Below are 20,059 nucleotides of genomic sequence, written 5' to 3'. Positions count from 1 at the left end.
TGTATTGGCTTGGCCTTGAAAAAAAAAAGACTAGGTCACTGGGGCAGTAGCACACTAGGCCGGTAGAAACAGTTGACTTTTTCCCATTTCGGGATTTTGTCGTGTCGGGATTCTTTTATTTCGGGACCCGGATTGTTTTTGTACCGAGCCCTTATAATGACTGTTTGTGATGTTTGTTGTTGAAAAACAACAAGTCCTGCCCCTCAGCCAGAAAGCAGGCAGTACCGACGGCAAAAAAATCAAAAAAATCTAAAAGAAAAAATAAAATTTTTTTTTTTGGTCCTTTTTTTTTTTTGTTTGTAAATGCGAGCACTTAATTTTTAAGGAGGTGTTCGCCTTTATTTTTTCTGTGTGTAAGTATTTTTTGGGACTGCCCGGGTCAAAAAAACCGATTCCGATTTTGTTCCTTTTGCGGGTTTGCGGTACCAGTGTGCGTCATTTTGATGCAGCACTAATATGATATACCGAACCAAGTAGGCATACATACATACATACATATGTACATACGTTGGTTACAAGTATATGGTCAGTCAATGCACGGACTTTATCGCGTTGGTAGAGTGACCAACCTTTTTGACCCATTTTTCATACCTGCTACTCCTACCATCAAAAACCTAAAATCTGCCAATATTTCAGGATTTTCGCATTTAAAACAAATACTGCGCTCATTTGGTAAATGTGATTAATTGCCGAGTATATCCAACTAACATTTAGAGGTGACACTAACCAATTTTGAAAAAAAATTTGTGTACAAATTATGAGATAAATGTTGCAAATGAGTTCGCACATATCTCCCTACGCTATTTTCATCAGTTCTTGTGATTAAATTTGTACGAAAATAAACGTTTTAAATAAATGCAATTCCAAAAATTGAGTATTATATAGGAATACGCTATTTATATACGAATTTACATGCATTTCTAGTCTTGTTTACATGGTTTTAAAAAAGGGTTATTTCCGTGAGATGTGCTTTGTTTGTTTTACAATATTGAACATTGTTGTTTTACAATCAGAAAACTGTAGATATTGTTTTTGTTTCTTGGATGAAAATCTACCAACTACTACTGTTTTCATTTGTTGTTGTGTACCAACATGCTCTAAAAGTCCGCGCACTGGTATAAGTACCAGCCGCAAGACAAAAAAGCGAACATCCATACACACCCGTGTATAAATTTTAAGATTACTATTGAAACAAACGGTACTAAAATCGAACGATTTTCCCGTTTCTTTTTCCTACTACGGCGCGTGGCTGGTCATTTGGTGGTCATTGAGGACAAGAAGAATGGTAAGTGACTTGTAATATTCTGAATTAATTTTATTAATGATAAATATATTTCATTTATTAATTAACTTTCTTTTAATTTTTAGGTTGTAAAATCAATCGGCATATTATGGGCTTAAATCGAGATAAACACCCACACCCAAAATATTATACATATTTTACCAAATATTCTAAGCGCTACAGCGACTGCAATTTATTTATCCTTCTTTGTAAATAAAAAACGTGTAGAGATATTAGGACCTTTGACAGCACTATGGTAAATAATGAAAGTAATGCTTTGACCAAAATTCGAAAAAGAAATATTTTAAACTCCCTTGGAAGGTTCGGGATAGAATGGCTGGAATTAAGCCCTTTAATCAAAAGGTTTTTTTGCTTCTATTTCCTCACTTTCTTGATCACTCTACAGCAAGATTTCGAACAACGAATTCAAGAGGCCTTTTCTACTCTTCATGGCATTTATTTTACGAGGTTATTGCGAGTACTTAACGCCCATATCGAAAACGCCTTCCGTTGGCGCCACAGATCCAAGTGCCTGATTTCAAGGCATTCTTGAGATCGCGTGATAAGGCACATCAGAAAATTTTGAGCTACTTATGAAAACACAAATGTTTATACGCTTTATTGAAGAGCGCTCCTTCGTATCAGATGGTGATCATGGACTTTCATTTTTCGACGAATGCGCCGAACAGGTAGGCGCCCATGATGATACACCATCAGATGTGCGTTTAGTTGATTGGGAATCCGGACAAAATAGCGAACGTACCAAGTACATATTTCCACCCGATAGTGTTGGGCCGAAGCAAGGTTAGTTTGATATGAAAAATAAAATAAATTATATGAAGTCATGCTTTTTATTTACTTAAAATAGACAGTCCAAACGCTGTATATAACTATGCTAAATTCACACTAAATCCCAGTCTCTTGAAAACGACGAAGAGGAGCGCGTTGTCCCACTTTTTGCAACAGCAAAGTAATGGTTCACTCGCACCTGGATCGCCAATTGCACGCCGCGCAAAGCACGAAGTCAAACTTTCGCAGAAGATGGCACGCCACTGTCAAATGCATCCAGAGGCATGGTCAAAATATTTACTAGCCACTTGCTACTCTCTTTACTTTCTCATCCTACCGTCAATGCTGAATGATACACGTCAGCCGGGTAAAGAGCATGGCACCTTGCGTACCGCATATGATATGCTAGTGCGTGCATCACAGCTGAATATTACCTGTGATGAGTTTTGTTTTCGCATTATGATGCAATTGTGTGGTATTCATAATTTGCCGGTACTAGCCGTTCGTCTGCATTATCTGATGAAGCGCTCTGGGGTACAGGCGAATGCACTCACTTATGGCTTTTACAATCGTTGTGTACTTGAGTCCGAATGGCCTAGTGATAGCACAACACTCAGTCAGTTGCGTTGGCGTCGAATTAATAATGTTGTTTTCGGCGCAGCGCACTTCAGGCGCAGCGCACTTCAGGCGCGTTGGAAAAAGACGTTCTGCTAAAAAAAAAACCCCTGTCAGCGTCGTGTGAAAATAATTTGAGTACGTTAGCAACGGTAGATGGTACATCGCGCACTAGCTTGAATTCATCAACATCTTCACATTTAGATCGTGGTGCTGGTGATGCTAATTTCTCCGGTGCAACTCCATCGGATTTCTCAGCATTTGATAAGTGGGGGAGCATGCAGATTTGAACATGACGAATGCACATGCAGATCTCGTGCAGAGTCTTACTAAGTAAGTGGACATGCAAATTGATAGTAATATAAATGTCTTAATTTTGTTTTTTTTTTTGTTTTTTAGAATATCTCCGCGTACATCAGTCACTCACAATGATCCCCTAGGCGCATTGAACGAAGAGCTAACAGATCAAGCACACCCACAAATACAAAACCCAACAAAGACACATCAAATCAACAGCATGCTGGCATACCAAACAACACTATATATACCGATAAGCCGGTATTATTTAAAGGTCAACGCAGTGCAACCCTTGATGACTCTACGCAACTCAACAAAAGTATTCAACGATCTGAAACAATGCCCGGCTCTAGTGTTGCATCAAGTTTGCTCAATTTTGGCTCGTCGTTGAAATTTAACTTTGGGTAATTATTTACATGTTTTCAAATATCAATAATTTCCGATGGGAAATATCACCTTTTTTGCACTGCAAGTTAAAAAAAAGCACCCGGTTTTATAAAGCCTAAAAAATTGCCACATAATATGGCAAAAGAAGAAGGAGCTATATCTCAATTGGGTTATTTTGGAAACACTTGTTTCAAAATCAAGTTAATAACGGTGTAGTAGAGCGACCCAACCAGAACTCTTAAAAGTTATATTATTTGCTTGTTCTTAAAATATATAAGTGAAGTTTTCAAACTAAGTATGATAAAAAGGTTTTTGAAGAATTCCTGTTTTGCATTTTCCTCTCACGTTAAAAAGAAACAAAAACGATACTGACTTTTTAACTAAACTCACATTTGTTGTGGACTTTAAGATGCTGATGAAATATCACCAAAGCTAACTAGTAATCAGAAGATTTTTCCAAAATGTGTGCATAAGTAAATTGAAGCGATATCAATGTAATTTAAAAAAAACTAAAAAATACGCAAACATCAAGCATGGAACATAATAATACACTAAATAGTACCTTTGCTATGGAGTTACGTGAGATAACTGACAATGACTTAGAGGCATTGCTGCATTTCGATAGTCCTCCGTTGACGCTGCGCTGCTCGGAGCAGCAGCGTATGGATGAAAATAATGATGCGCACGCAAAATTGCAGTCTTACCCTATTACAATTTGCTGATGTATGTAATTTTCCCGATGAGTTGGTTTCCACTTTGAATCTTTCGCAAAACATACCTATCACAGTGATCTGTATCTATAAAATCATTGTATGCCGACAGTGTGCATTTGGTAGATAATACTCCTCCAATTAATGAAATATTAACTGAGGGTGCTACCATTAATGACAAACATTTGTTTGCTAGCACTAACATTCGTACAGATTTAGAAAATACTGGTTAACAATCAAGACACCTACTTGTCGTTCGTCAGGTTCTCTTGACGAGATCATCAAAAAGGAACTGCTTGACCAAAGTGTCATTGAAGACTTTCCCAATGATGTTGAATATATATCTCAATTACGGAAAAGGATGTCAATTTTATTTTATTTTTTTCCTTCAGAAATTATCAATTCAGGCTGATAGCCCGTATCGCAGTACATGAAGCGTGTATGCGTGAAATTCCTATAGAAAAGTGCAACCAAAGTTTTAGCGTGTGGCAGCAACAGCCTCAAGCTGTCTCAGTGAGTGGGTGAATTTGATTCAATTACTAGAGGTTTGTGCTTTGAGGAACAATCTGTGAAATTGTAGTAGACACGTATCTCTGGTAGTATATTAGTAATGATAATAAATTTGTAAATGCCAAAGGTTTTTGGGGAAATAATTCCGTTTCTACTAAAGATTTCGTGAATTGATAAAGTCATGTTGTTTTGGTCATTCCTTCCCGAAATTGTTAGTCGAATGCCGTACGTTAGAGTTTTATTCAAAAACGCACCATCTCAACTGTGGTTGCCAAAACTCCCTATATGAACATAAGGTCAATGCATTTTCTCATAAGGGGGAGTTAAATAAAAACATTCCGAGACGAATCCAACTCTAACATAGGGCGGTTTGGTGACATATCCTGAATAGGGAAATTTCTGACAAATACCCCGAGATAGCATGATTTTGAACAGGCAGCCGGCATGGGGTGATACGCCACTCAGCAGCCGCAATGAACTGACAAAAACAAAAACAAAAGAGATTGGCTTATTGTCTTAGAACTTTGTATTCCTACCTTGACTTTGACAGAAGTCAAGCTTTTGTGCGGTCCTGCTACACAGGGAGTATTCACCCTTTTATTCCGAAATTTCGGAAAGTGCTTTTCCGCTAAGTATGCATGGAAGCGCTCCGGATAAACCGTTTATTTAGAATATTCGGAATACGTTCTTTGATACTACCTCACGAGGTCCGAATATGCATAATATTCCAACTACAAACCGATTCTCCAAATTCTCAAATGGAGACGAATGTTCCGCCCAAAAATATTTCTTAAATTTATTCAAAAACCAATGTTTCGACGCTGCATGCAGTCGGATAGCATTTATGCATGCATGAATTTCCTTGCATCCAAAATTAATGCGCTATTAAGCTGAATGGTTAGAATTTTAAAAAATTATTTTAAAGTTTTGGGGGTTTTCATTCGAAGTTTGAAATAGTCAGTTGCTTTTCTTAAATATTCGGACTGGCGTAATTCGGATTTCTAAAATTATAAACCACTGCTAATATCTGGGGCAGATGAGTTTTCTCATCAGCGTTAGGCTTGCGATGGGCCTCGTTGCGCGCCAAAGAGTGCAGCTGTTTTCTGTGGCAGATCGGTTCGCCCTTCTGTGGTAGGCTCTTATGTTGTCCTCGTTATGGGATAACGAGTGAATGGGGTGGTTTCTGGTGTCCTCGCTCGGGGCGAGCGAGTGAACTTGGGGATCTTCTGGTGTCCTCGCTCTGGGGAGTGAGTGAATTTGGGTGTTTTCTGGTGTCCTCGCTCTGGGGAGTGAGTGAATTTGGGTTCGTTTTGGGTCTCGATAGGAAGGTGGAGTTCGGAAGAGGGTGAAGGAGAGGAACGGAGGGATTGTTATGAGGAGCTATTGGCCTTCTCGCAGTCCATCTCCTCCGTTGGAAGGAGGATCAGTTTGACCAAAGGTCGTCTGACTTGACCCTTCTCTGTTATGAGGTCGACTACGCGAACTCGGTTATCTTCGCCGGGGTGTACGTTGAAGACTCTACCTAACCTCCATTCGTTGGGAGATAAGTTGTCCTCTTTGAGGACGGCGAGATCTCCCACTTGTATGTTTTCTTTGGGATGCTTCCACTTCACTCGTTTTTGAAGTTCGGATAGATATTCCACCTTCCATCGCTTGCAGAAAGTATGATGGAGGGCTTTGAGTTTCTGCCACCGATTGATCATCGAGGCAGGGCTCTCACTAGCATCCGGCTCTGGCGGAGCCAGTAGATGGCTGCCAGTGAGGAAATGACCTGGAGTAAGCGGCTCAAGGTCCGTTGGGTCATTGTATGCCGGGCTGAGCGGCCGCAAGTTCAGGCATGCCTCGATGCGGCACAAGAGTGTATGGAATTCCTCGAATGTGAATTTGTGTGGTGAGGCTATCTTTTTGAAGTGGCTTTTGAAGCTTTTCACTCCAGCCTCCCACAGCCCTCCCATGTGGGGAGCGCCCGCAGGGATGAAATGCCAAGTGAGTGATTGGTGGCTGTACTTCGAGACAACATTGTCTCGGGCTTGTGAAATGAAAGTTTTGAATTCCGATCGTAGGGATCGTGAAGCTCCGACAAAGTTTGTACCGTTGTCGGGGTAGACGTTTTTGGGACATCCGCGTCTAGATATAAAACGGGCAAAAGCCGCAAGAAATGATGGGGTGCTGAGGTCAGTAGTGGCCTCCAGATGAATCGCTCGTGTGGAAAAACACACGAAAAGGCAGACATAGCCTTTGGATAGTCGACACCCTCTGCCGCGGTAACTTTTAATGTCGAAGGGTCCGGCGAAGTCGACTCCAGTATTCGTGAATGCACGGCTGAATGTCGTGCGTTCACGAGGGAGAATACCCATAAGTTGGGTCTGAGCACGCTTTCGGTGTATCGTGCAAACTTTGCAATTATGAATGGTTGTCCTAATCATGGTTTTGATGTTAGGTATCCAGTATTGGGTGCGTATCAGACGCAACATGAGTTGGTTTTCCCCATGCAGACTTTGTTGATGAAACATTATGACTGTCAGACGGGATAACCGGCAGTTGTATGGGAGGAGGATTGGGTGGCGTTCATTAAAAGCTAAGTCCTTTGACGCACCGAGTCGCCCTCCTACCCGAATGATGCCATCTTGGTCTAAGTAGGGATTAAGTGAGAGTATTGCACTTTTCCCTCCAATTGGTTTTCCGGCCTTTAGATCATTATATTCGGAACTATAATGTTGTTTCTGATAGATTTTAATTAAGAGTTGGGTTACTGATTTGATCTCATCAGGAGAGATTAACAGTGACTCGACCTGAAATGATTTTTTTGTTTTGGGGTGAGTTCTTCGGTAGAACCTCATAACGTATGAGAGCACCCGTAACGCCCTAGGTAGGTCTGAAAAGCGTTGGAGAACATCGGTAGTATTTACTGTTGTTGTTGCGCATGTCTTCGCCCTCTTTTCCTCTACGGAGGTGAGGTAGTCGCTTTCTTGTGCTGGCCATTGGGAAGTGTCTTCTTGCAGCCAAGAAGGTCCCTGCCACCACAACGAATTTTTGACCAATTCAGACGCAGGTAATCCTCTGCTACCTAAATCTGCTGGGTTAGATTCTGAGTTTACATGCAGCCAGTCCTTATTTCCGACCATGTCGATGATCTTGGTGATCCGATGTGCGACGAAAGTGGACCAGGAACACGGCGGTTTCCTTATCCATGCGAGGACGATAGTTGAATCCGTCCAAAGGTGAACTCTCACTGGTCCCAACTTAAGGTTCCTGAAAATGGATTCGGTGATTTCCGCTAACAGCACGGCTCCGCAAAGTTCCAAACGTGGAAGAGAAAGAGTTTTCACTGGGGCTACTCGGGTTTTGGCTAGAAGTAGGTTTGTGCAGACATTATCATCCGTTTTGACACGCATGTAAATGACTGCTGCATAAGCCTTCTCGGATGCGTCACAAAATCCATGGATCTCGATGTCGGTTCCTGGAGAAAAGTTGACCCATCTAGGTATCCTGATTTTATCGATTTCATGGTATTGGTCGGTGAAGGTTTTCCATCGTTCTAGCGTACTGCTCGATACTGGGTCGTCCCAAGCGGTGCCTTCTAACCAAATACTCTGCATGAGTATTTTTGCCACAATGACCATTGGCGCAAGCCAGCCTAAAGGGTCGAAAAGTTTGGCTATAGCGGATAGGACTGCTCGTTTGGTGATGTTTTCGCCATTTTCCAGGGTTCCTGCCTTGAAATAAAATACGTCTGAGTGAGCGTTCCATCGTATTCCCAGGGCTTTTACCGAACTAGCTTCTTCGAACGCTAAGAAATCCTCGCTGAGCAAATCCGTTTTGGGGATGTCCTTTAGAATTTCCTTACAGTTTGAAGTCCACTTGCGTAATGGAAAGCCAGCTGAGTGTAAGGCTTCGCGAATCTCGTTTCTTGCGTTGATGGTTGACGCTATTGTGTGTCCTCCAGATAAAACATCATCTACGTACATACTCTCTCTTAGTATGCTAGCCGCTGTAGGGTGTGAATTTGCGACGTCGTCAGCCAGTTGTAGTAGCGTTCTTATCGCGAGATATGGAGCACAATTCACTCCGAAGGTAACCGTCTTTAATTCGTAAAGACTAATAGGGTCATTTGGGGAAGTGCGATGCACAATACGTTGAAATTTGGTGTGATTTTCGTTCACCCAAATTTGTCGATACATCTTTTCGATGTCGCTATTGAAGACGAAACGGTATAGTCTCCAACGTAAGATAAGGATGGGTAGATCGGCTTGTAGAACTGGGCCTGGGAGGAGAATATCGTTTAAGCTATTACCGTTGGCCGTAGGGCTCGAGGCGTTAAATACTACGCGTACCTTGGTGGTTGTACTTTCTGCTTTTACAACGGCGTGGTGGGGCAGGAAGTAATGATCCGAATCGTCGGATTGGATATTCTTTTTCAATTTTCTCATATGTCCGAGTGTTTCATATTCTGACAACACTCGAACATATTCTTTACCTAAATCTGGGTTTTTTATTAGCCGCCCCTCATTCCGGAAGAACTGAGAGCATGCGCGTTTCAGGGATGGTCCTAAGTTAATATTGTTAGGGTAATCCTGCCGGAATGGTAGTGACACGGTGTACCTTCCATTCTCACTTCGCTGCGTTGTTTCTTTAAATAGTTGTTCGCAGTACATTTCATCTTAATTTAATATTTTATTTTTGGGTACATTTTCTACCTCCCAGAAAGCTTTGAGTTGGTTGTCTAACGCAACCTCGTTGTAGAAAGACATAATGCTCTTCGTTGGATTCGGTGATTCGATACGACCGGTCAGTATCCAACCGAACACTGTCTCTTGGGCTAAGAGTGTGTTTAGCACATTCTTTTTTATACCGCTCATTATAATGCGGGGATTTATGTCTCCGCCAAGTATGAGGTCTACGTCTTCGTTGACGTAGAACCTCTTGTCTGCCAAAATCAAGTCCGGGAATGCCTGCATAGTCATTGCGTTGATATGGCAGGATGGAAGATTCCCAGTGAGTTTCGCTAGAACTAGTACGGGTATAGTCAGGCTGAAGCAGGGATCCACTGGTGAACGTAATTCGATGTTGGATGCTTCTTTCACCTGAGCTGACACCGCATTTGTGATGCCTGTAACATGGGCATGCATTTTCCTCGCTGGCAAATTGATTCTGCGTTTCAGTCTTTCAGTTATAAAGGAACATTCAGACCCAGAATCAATTAATGCCCGCGCGGAGAAGTCGGTACCATTATGGTGAATGTGTACGCGAGCAGTTCCTAATAGCACGCCTGTGCTGGAATTGGCATGGCAGGATTTGACATTCTGATTCGCAGAGGAAGGTGGTTGTCCCGATTCCTGTCTTTTCCTTGCCTGTGCCGAAGTTGATGGGGCATTATCCGCATCTTTGAAGGGATTTCGTACCGCCGGTTCCTGAAGTGTGTCCGCATGCAGGAGCGTGTGGTGACGAGAGTGGCATTTGGAACAGTTGTACGAACTGGTGCACCTCGTCACTGTGTGTCCTGGGGATAAACAATTTAGGCAGCCATTTGTGGATTTGACGAATTTAATCCTTTCTACCGGATTTAAATCGCAAAAACGTGAACAGTTGCGTAATCTGTGCTCCGTAGATTTGCACATTTTACATACTGATTTTGTTGTTTGCTTGGTTACTTTGGTTTGAAGAGCACCAAGTCTTTTTGTAGGGTTTTCCGTCGACTGGCGCGACGTGTTTGATTTTTGCACTTTAGAAGTGGCATTCCCTGTAAAACCAGACACGGTTGCAAGTGTCTGGAAACGATTTGACAAGAATTTGTCCATATCCTCCCACTTGGATATGTCCGTCTTGTGGTCAATGCTCTGCTCCCATAGAGCCAACGTATTTTCAGGTAATTTTGTCGAACATAAATAGGTAATAATCGCATCCCAATTTGAAACATCGATCTGATGTGTTTTTAGAGATGCCAAGCAAGTCGCGCTGTAAGGTTTTGATAGAGCTGCCGCACTCGCTATCTATCTTTTTTAGATTAAACAAAATTTGTAGTTGTGAGTTTACGAGAATCCGCTTATTCTCGTATCTCTCACATAGGTTTTTCCAGGCTGTTTCGAAGCCTTCATTTGTCAAGGGACATTTCTTGACGATGTCCTTTGCCTCACCTTGAGTTTTCTGATTGAGGTGGAACAACTTTTCTACCGGGCTTAGGCGACTGTTGTTTTTGTATATGGCCGTGAACAGGTCACGAAACGTAGGCCAAGATAGGTAGTCGCCCTTGAACACCTCAGTATCACAAGCTGGCAGGCGGATACTATGTTCGCGCGCACGTTCTCCCTCAGGTTTGACTGCCTTATCTTTTTCCTCCTTCAATTTGGCTTGAAGTTCAGCCATGTTCGACATGCATCTCAGGAATACGGCATATGCCGCTTTATGCTTGATCTTGACCGCTGCAATTTTCTTTGCGTCGAGCGTGTCAGAGCCAAGCAACTCCTCTAGGGCGTTCTCTGCTTTTCCCACTTAGCTTGCAACTCTTTTTGCTGTATTGCAAGAGTGTGCACAGTGTGCAGAGCCGCATTGATGTCATTAAAATCGGCCTCGAATTCGATTATTCGATCGGCCAATCTAATATATGATTCCATGTTCATGGATTAAAATTTGTGATCAAATTAAAAAGGGGTTGTAAAACTGAAAAAACCTGTGCGAATCACCCAACCAACAATGATTAAAATATAGAAAAACTCTTTATTTAACGCTTTCGATTTTTTTATTTTTTCACTGACTTTGCAGCTTATTTGTGCCGAAAAGCAGGGAGAAGGGGAGCGCAACAACAACGCCTTTTGTGGAATTAAAGGGGCCACTCGCCACTTCAACGTTAAAATTTGTTATAAATAAGTGCGCGCGCTGATATAACAACTCGACGAAAAGTGTAAAAACTCAGTGAAAACTGTTGTAAAAACTGTGTCGATTGAATTAGTGAAAATTAAAGTGCTTGAAAAGAAAATGAAAATTGCCACAGCCGTATGGCGTGAGATTTTAATGTGAATGTGAGGTTATGTGCACCTCTTCCTTGTGCTGTGTCCGGAGAGCCTTACCGCTGGTGGGGGGACAGACCAGATAGTCACAAGGAATGTTAAACGACGTTAATGCAACGCGTTTGCACTTATTTTTCTTTTTGTCACTACACAGTTTTTCACACTTTTCGCGGTCAGTTACAAGCACGTATGGCACTTCAAATGGATTTTCGCACTTTTTATTTATTATTTTTAACCAAAAAAATGTGGCAAGAAATATTGCACTTACTTTGAACTTTTTGGTGATTTGTATTCCGGTGTGGCAAGTAGCTTGTGGTGTTGCAGCGGCTTCAGCTGGCTGTCGCTTGCTCATTGTTTTGACGCTGTTGTGAAATAGTAAACTTTTTGTGGTATAGCTGTTGGCTGTGGCAATATTCTCCGGATAGCTTTTTATGGCAATTTCTGTAATTTTGAATTTTGGTGGGGGCAGCTATGATCTTATGATGTGGACTGTATATAGGTACTGTATTCCAAATTCCTGGTGAAGATGGACCAAATGTTCGGCCGGTGTGCGTCTAATCCTGGAGAGGTGGGCGCACCGGGTCGATCTCAGTGGGAATAGAGGATTCACTCAAACGAGACAAATAAGAAACACAGGAGGATTTTCCTCGTTATAATAATGCACTTTATTGGGTAAAGATAAAATAAATTGAATACAATATTACCTGACTGTACAATTGTAGGAAGCGGCGGAGATCCTTGGCGGCAGATGTTAACTGGTTGGCTGTTGAAATCAAAGAGGCCGGTTGTATAGCAAGCCACAACCGTTGACCCGCAAAATCCTCCGTTTTTGGAGGGGAAAGGCGCCCACACATTAACCCCGACATGCATATGCATGAGTGCTGACAAAAAGCACACATACACGTGCATGTACGTGCATGCACATGCATGAGGGTGATGGTGTGGGTGGTTATAAATTAATTCGAGTATCGATTCGCAGAGTTGCATTGGGGGGATCGCAGACAGATGCGGACAAAGTTAGGCATCCTGCCTAAACACCAGAAATAAATGCAATTTCAACTCAAGATGTAAATTTAGAAACATTATATAAACAACAACAAACTGATACATTTTTACAAAAAACCATTTCTGATCAAAATTCTAAAAATAATTTAAAAGAAATTCATATTCCAGTTATTAATTTAAACATATGGTGTGATGTTTCTCTACAACCTTTTAGACCTTATGTTCCAGATTCTATGAGAAGAATTATATTTGACAAAATTCACTCATTATCTCATCCAAGTATAAGAACAACTAGAAAATTAATTCAAAATACATATGATTGGCCTAACATGCGTAAAGAAATTAACGATTGGACTTCATCTTGCATCAATTGTTAAAAATCCCAAATTTCAAGGCATACTAAATCTCCTATTCAAAAAATTCAAATACCATCAGGTCGTTTTGAATATATTCATATGGATATTGTTGGACCTCTTCCAGTTTCAAATGAAAATTGTTATATTTTAACAATTATTGATAATTTTCACGTTGGCCACTTAAAGACATTTCAACAAATACTATAGTAAAAACTTATAAAATTATATACAACGATTTGGTATACCATTAAATATTACAGTAGATCAAGGTTCACAATTCACATCAAGATTTTTTACGGAATTAACTAAACTTTTAGGTTTTCATAAAATTCATACATCTCCTTACCATCCCCAAGCAAATGGCATAATAGAGATTTCATCGAACTTTAAAAGCAGCAATTATAGCATCAAACGACTCAGTTCATTGGTCTGACAATTTACCATTCATTCTTCTTGGTTTACGCACTTATATTAAAGAAGATTTAAAACGTTCATCTGCTGAACTTGTTTATGGCCAAACACTTAGAATACCTGGTGAATTAGTTATTTCAAATAGTAACAAAGAACATGATTTTTCTAATTACGCTCTTCAAAAAATAAGAGAATATTTTTCACTTGTTCGTTCTAAAATTTTTCATCATAACAAAGAAAACTTTTTCGTTCCTAAAAAACTAGAAAATTTTGAGTATATTTTTGTTAAAGTTCTTCGTAAATCTAATTTAGAATCACCTTATGAAGGACCTTTTAAAGTTATTTCTAAGAAACATTAAACATTTACAATTCAACACAAAAATATTATTAAAAATTTGAGTTATTCGGGAATTGCCCGTATCGCTTTAAATGTATGAAAACATTTATTTCAAGCAATTTTTAATTTTATAATTTATTTAATAATTTGGGAAAAATTTAAACAACGTGACATCAGGACGGACAAGGCGACAGCTGTTTCGATTATACCTTGTAAATCTCTTCAAAGCCTTTTCTCCCGGGAGTGGGAGTCGAACCCGCACTCCTACGATAGTTGAAATGGTTGTAAACGCATTCAGCTACGTCATGCCTTAGTTGTTGTAAAGTTTTTCCCAATTGCCTTCTTCGCATATATTATCTTCCACACATTACATAATTCGTATGTAGTTATGTGTTGAAGTTATGCCTGTTTGTAAGGCGGTTTTCAGAGAAACTTGGTATTTGTTGTTATTTTTGTTCTATTTATAGAACTACTACTGTATGAAAACATTTATTTCAAACAATTTTTAATTTTATAATTTATTTAATAATTTGGGAAAAATTTAAACAACGTGACATCAGGACGGACAAGGCGACAGCTGTTTCGATTATACCTTGTAAATCTCTTCAAAGGCTTTTCTCCCGGGAGTGGGAGTCGAACCCGCACTCCTACGATAGTTGAAATGGTTATAAACGCATTCAGCTACGTCATGCCTTAGTTGTTGTAAAGTATTTCCCAATTGCCTTCATCGCATATATTATCTTCCACACATTACATAATTCGTATGTAGTTATGTGTTGAAGTTATGCCTGTTTGTAAGGCGGTTTTCAGAGAAACTTGGTATTTGTTGTTATTTTTGTTCTATTTATAGAACTACAACGAATTAACCAAATGTTGTCTACTTATGTGAGTTAACCGGGGATTGCCCGTATCGATTTAAATGTATGAAAACATTTATTTCAAGAAATTTTTAATTTTATAATTTATTTAATAATTTAAAGGTTTGGGATTTGTACTTTTGGTCAATGGTAGGATTTAACTTCTGCGCGTATATCTAAATTTCTATTTGAATTGAAACTTGAATTATTTATTATAGTTATAAGTTAACATAGACTAAGTTTTGAATCCTTTGTAAATTTTTTATTTAAGCCAATTGGCATGTGAAATAGGGTCTTTTATATTAGGGTGGGCAACAGGAAGATTAAACCTAGTTTGTTTAAGTTTTTTTTGGATCATAGTTATTTTTATATTTTCCCCTTCTTCATTTGATTTACTTATACGTCGCTGGGTAGCGATACAGAAGTATTCATATTGTTAATAAACTATAAGAAATGGATGGATGAAAATCTAAGTGTTTTTCAATTATGCAAGGCTCGCCGTTAAATATTTGGTGTGGGTGCTGCGCTTGTGGACGGTAAGGAGTGAAGGTGAGTGATAGGGAAATGACGTATTGACTGACGGACAGAGTAATGTCAGGCTTTTGGGGCACTGTAAGGAAAACAGGAGTCAGCACAGTGCCCATGGTGCGGCGCAAGATGCAGTGCAGAGGATGGGTAGACTCCACCTGACAAGACAGGCCTCCATCTTTTTCTTCCCCTCATGTTTTCGCGCTTTTTACTTTCCCCCTCACGCTTTTATCTATCTTTTTCAGCTTTTTCTCTCCTTTCTTTACACATGCAGGTATGAACCCTATTTTTATCCATGTGGCTGCGGGTGAGGACGGTGGTGCAATACCCCGCCCAATCTGACGAGCTAGCCTGGGATGCAAGCATACCTGCTTGCCGCCGCTCCTCACCACGCCAAACAGTCAGCCACGTAACACATCAGGAAATAAAACAAAATACAGCTCTCTCACAACACGCAACAGCACACAACCACGTCGTTGACTTTGCAAACACAAAAATTATAGAAAAAGAAGCTAGAAAGAAACACGATACATATTGAAAAGCCTACGAATTTTTCAAAACAGGGAAAAAACTATGAATAAGAAAGAGGACACAGATGGTATCGCTGCCACTTACATATTGTGTTTATAAGATTTTACTTTTAGTATGACAAGTGTACCACAGTAGATGGTAGCGTTTTATTTTTTAATTTTTATTTTGCCATAATTTAAATGTAAGTGAAAATGTATAAATTAATGTAAAATGTGAATATGTATACTTGTGATAACTTCAAATTAATGTTTTTGTTGTTTTTTAACAGAATCTCTGTAGAAGAAGCCAAGGAAATTTGGCGAAACGTTGAGCTATAAGTGGAAGAACTTCATTTATTTGCACTACTGTCGAATAGATCGGGATAACTTGTTTTATTTGCACTACTGCCGAATAGATCGGAAAAGCTTACCAAAAATATATGCAAAATAGTCCAAACGATCGGAAACCAATATCATCATATATATTATTTCTAATTGCTGTTTTTATGTACGGGTCGCTTTTTCGTTCTTATTTAGAATCCAAATCTATAAATAAAGTTTTGGTTGTAAAAATGGAGATTCGGGCTATTAGCGAGCTTTGGGCAATTTGGTCGTAGTGCTTGTTCATAAAAATACGAACATGAGACTCTGCCGCCATAGAGATAAGAGTTTAGAAATGCATAAGTAAATCTATATAGTTAACAAAAAATATACAGTGCACTAAATATCAAATGCATCGATAATCAATAGAATTGTAACATGAATATGTCAAAATTGCTTATCTAAGTAAAATACATAGATTACATATTAGTTGATACAGAAAAGACAAAAACAAAAGATTTGAAATAACATGTAAACAACAGTATACCAAGGCATTACAGGCAGCAACAGCGTATCAGTCAATTGTTTTAATGAATGCGTACCTAAACACCTAAGGATTCAATACTTACACATAAAATATATCATTTGTAATGCAAAATGTAAAATGCCTTGGTATTGAATTCACACAATTAAGATACGAATATGCACCCTCACACATACATACATAAGTAGTTAAGAAATTAGTATTAAAAGATTTATAAGAAAGATGTTTCAAAATAAAGACTCAGATTCATCAAGAAAGGAAGGCAAAGTTCGGTTGTAACCGAACATTACATACTCAGCTGAGAGCTTTGGAGACAAAATAATGGAAAATCACCATTTAAGAAAATTAGCCTAGGGTAACCCTGAAATGTGTTTGTATGACATGGGTATCAAATGGAAGGTATTAAAGAGTATTTTAAAAGGGAGTGGGCCATAGTTCTATAGGTGGACGCCTTTTCGATATATGGTCATAAAGGTGGACCGGGGGTGACTCTAGAAGGTGGTAATGAGTATTTTAAAAGGGAGTGGGCCTCAGCTCTGTAGGTGGACCCCTTTTCGAGATATCGCCATAAAGGTGGACTAGGGGTGACTCTAGAATGTGTTTGTATGGGTATCAAATGAAAGGTGTTAATGGGTATTTTAAAAGGGAGTGGGCCTTAGTTCTATAGCTGGACGCCTTTTGGAGATATCGACATAAAGGTGGACCAGGGGTGACTCTATAATGTGTTTGTACGATATGGGTATCAAATTAAAGGTATTAATAAGGGTTTTAAAAGGGAATGCCCCTCAGTTGTATATGTGAAGGCGTTTTCGAGATATCGACCAAAATGTGGACCAGGGTGACCAAGAACATCATCTGTCGAGTATCGCTAATTTATTTATATATGTAATACCACGAACAGTATTCCTGCCATGATTCCAGGGGCTGAGGGGGCCAGTGGCTTAAAGGTATTAAGACATTTTTTTATATTCCGGAGAGTCTTTAGTTGTTCCATGTGCAATTTTTAAGCCGAATTTCAAAAGCAACGAATATTGGCATTTCGTTTTAATATTATAGTGGAGTGTGAAAAATAACAATCTATATATATGTATATAAAAAGAAAAGCTAAAATGTGTGTTAGTTGGTCGCCGGTGTTTGAAGAGATGCGTCGGTCGATTTTGTTCAAGCTTTCACACAATAGCTTTGGTTGCGATCGACGTACAGGGTCGAGAGATATAGGCCAAAAAATAGACCCGGGTACCCCTAGAATGTGTGGATAATATGGATATCAAATGAAAGCCGTTGCTGAGAGCTCTAAAGTAATTTTCATTGTGATATTCGATTTAGTCGCATCAACCTGGCAAAACTGATAAATATGCACGCGAAGCCGAAATAAGGACATGAATTAATAATACCCTATGCGATTCGCCTGAAATTTGGTATATAAATTTGCCTATATTAGTATTTACGACCCTTTTTTCCGGGAAGTAGCCCGGAAACGGACTGGGACTTAGACTCGGAGTGGGAATGGGACTAGAACAAAATACATACCACCCTCTGGGACAGGCAATAAGGGATGAAGAAGAATGAGAAGAACTTGAGAGAAGAGAAAAGAGAGAAGGAGGAGACTGAGAAGGAGATAGAAAGAGACGAAGATGGAGATAGATGAAGCGAAAAAGACGGAGGGAGGAGTGAATAAAAGGACTAGAAAAAAGTGAAGAGAGGGAGGGTACAGTTAGACGGAAAAATCTTATTAAAATATATGCATATAGGCAAAATTTAGGGCAGAAAGACATCTGCGGGGTCTGACAGTTGTTATAAATAAATTTAGTTAGTTTCAACAAAAGTTAACCCATTAATTGTTATTTCATGTTTTTTTGAAAGCAACTGAAATAAAAAACAAAGAATCTGTTAAATAACGACCCATGCATTTACGTGGAAGTGAAATTTGCCACAAAAAATGGGCCGGTCAAAAATTAATTCTATTTAAGATTTTTTTGTATGCTACAAATTATTTTGAACAATTTTTTAGGATTTTGGTAGAGGCCGCTATAGGTAAGTGGCAACAATGGTAAACCATGTTTTATTCTTTCGTGTTTTATTCATCGTCTAGTGCGTACGCCTAGGTTTGTGTTTTAGAGCACTTACATGATTGATCCTACAGATGATGCGCTTCTGTGCACTAAAGTAAATTTCGATATTTGGAGAGATTGTTCGAATTAACAAAAAACGTTTTCTATTAATTCTAAATAGAGTAATATTTGTTAAGAAAAATAGGCCTATGCACTGCGGCTGGTCCATACGAATCGATCCATATAAATTTTATATGATCTTTCGTATGCTAAGTATGCGAAACAGCCTGTCAGTTGTATGGAAATTTTGTTAGCGTATTAATATATAGATACTGCGGCGAATATAAGCAGTTTAAAACTGTAGCTCAGTATGCCGCTAACAAACAAATGCTACATAACAACAGCAAAACATGCATACATAGAAAGCAACGAAGAATATTTCACGCACATAACCAGCAGCTAAGAGAATATTTCACACATATATGCACAGAAATAAGGAGCGCGTATGACCTTACATAAACTATAGATATACATGTATGTCGCCAAAGCCAATATGCGATATAGAAACGAGAAATACATAAATAAGCAACTATTCGAGACAGCTGTTAGCCAAAAGTATATTAGCGAGTCATTGTGTGCCCTTTTTGTTTTCTGTTGTCTGCTAGCTATTTGCTGTCTTCGGATTTACATCCAGTGCTCCAAAGCACTCTTCTTTTGCCTATTTTTCTTTTGGGTTTGTTCGACTTTGCAATTATGTTGGAATGTTGTGTTAAGAAGTGCACCAATCAAAAGAAAATTTCCCGTGGTGATACTTATGTTGGTTTTTGGCTCTGTGATAATATGGCTCATGTTATCTTTGCCGGGTTCTCTCACATAGGTGTTCGAGTTGTTGACCCAATATCCAATAAAATTGGACTGAATTGAGCATGTTATGATTGTCGTTCGTAGAAAATGAGATACGTGCTTTTATGAGACAAACTCAGAAAGAGTTCAACAACATTTTTATTGGTTTTCGTGATCTTAACGAAGGATTCAAAGTGATAGAAGCTCACTTTAAAAAACTGAAAGTGATATCTGAATCCCCAAAACGAATGAAATGTATGGCTAACAATGAGTTCAACTTAGTCAGAATCAAAGCTGTCCTCCTAAGGCTGTCCCTTCACTTGCGTTGACCTATACGAACAGGCAAAGTCAGCAGATTGATATTCATGTAAAATGTTTGTATGTGAATATTTGGTTAATTCACATTATTGGTTGTATGTATATATTTTATATTTATATTTGTGTTTTATATTTATATTTATATTTATTTATTTGAGTCTTTAAATTTACAAATTTTTACAGACTAGCATAATATTAAGAGTAGAAAGATCTTAAAAGACTAATTAAAGTTACATACGAAGAAGTGCAGTGACAAACTAACACTGATCGGCAGTGTATTGACCGGAGTGTGTGACTAAGCAGAATTTGTTATGTGTGAGCTGACAAAGGTTTCATATTCGGCATTCCATTGATGTTAGCTAACCGCTGTGTTAGGTCAATGTAA

General features: G+C 39.1%; 1 protein-coding gene and 1 pseudogene across 3 annotated transcripts in view; one reads left to right on the top strand and one right to left on the bottom strand.

The window, feature by feature from the left end:
- LOC137240268 (MPN domain-containing protein CG4751) overlaps window positions 1-20,059 on the bottom strand; it is an 834,976-nt gene that overhangs the window by 383,791 nt on the left and 431,126 nt on the right. The gene's annotated exons all lie outside the window — the stretch shown is intronic.
- Window positions 1,732-2,913, top strand: LOC137239867 (DENN domain-containing protein Crag-like; annotated as a pseudogene).

This window comes from Eurosta solidaginis, chromosome 2 (assembly GCF_040869045.1).
Source record: "Eurosta solidaginis isolate ZX-2024a chromosome 2, ASM4086904v1, whole genome shotgun sequence".
In the NCBI taxonomy this organism is placed as follows: domain Eukaryota; kingdom Metazoa; phylum Arthropoda; class Insecta; order Diptera; family Tephritidae; genus Eurosta; species Eurosta solidaginis.
Note: the sequence above shows the minus strand (reverse complement) of the source record. Positions and strands in the feature narration are given on the sequence as shown.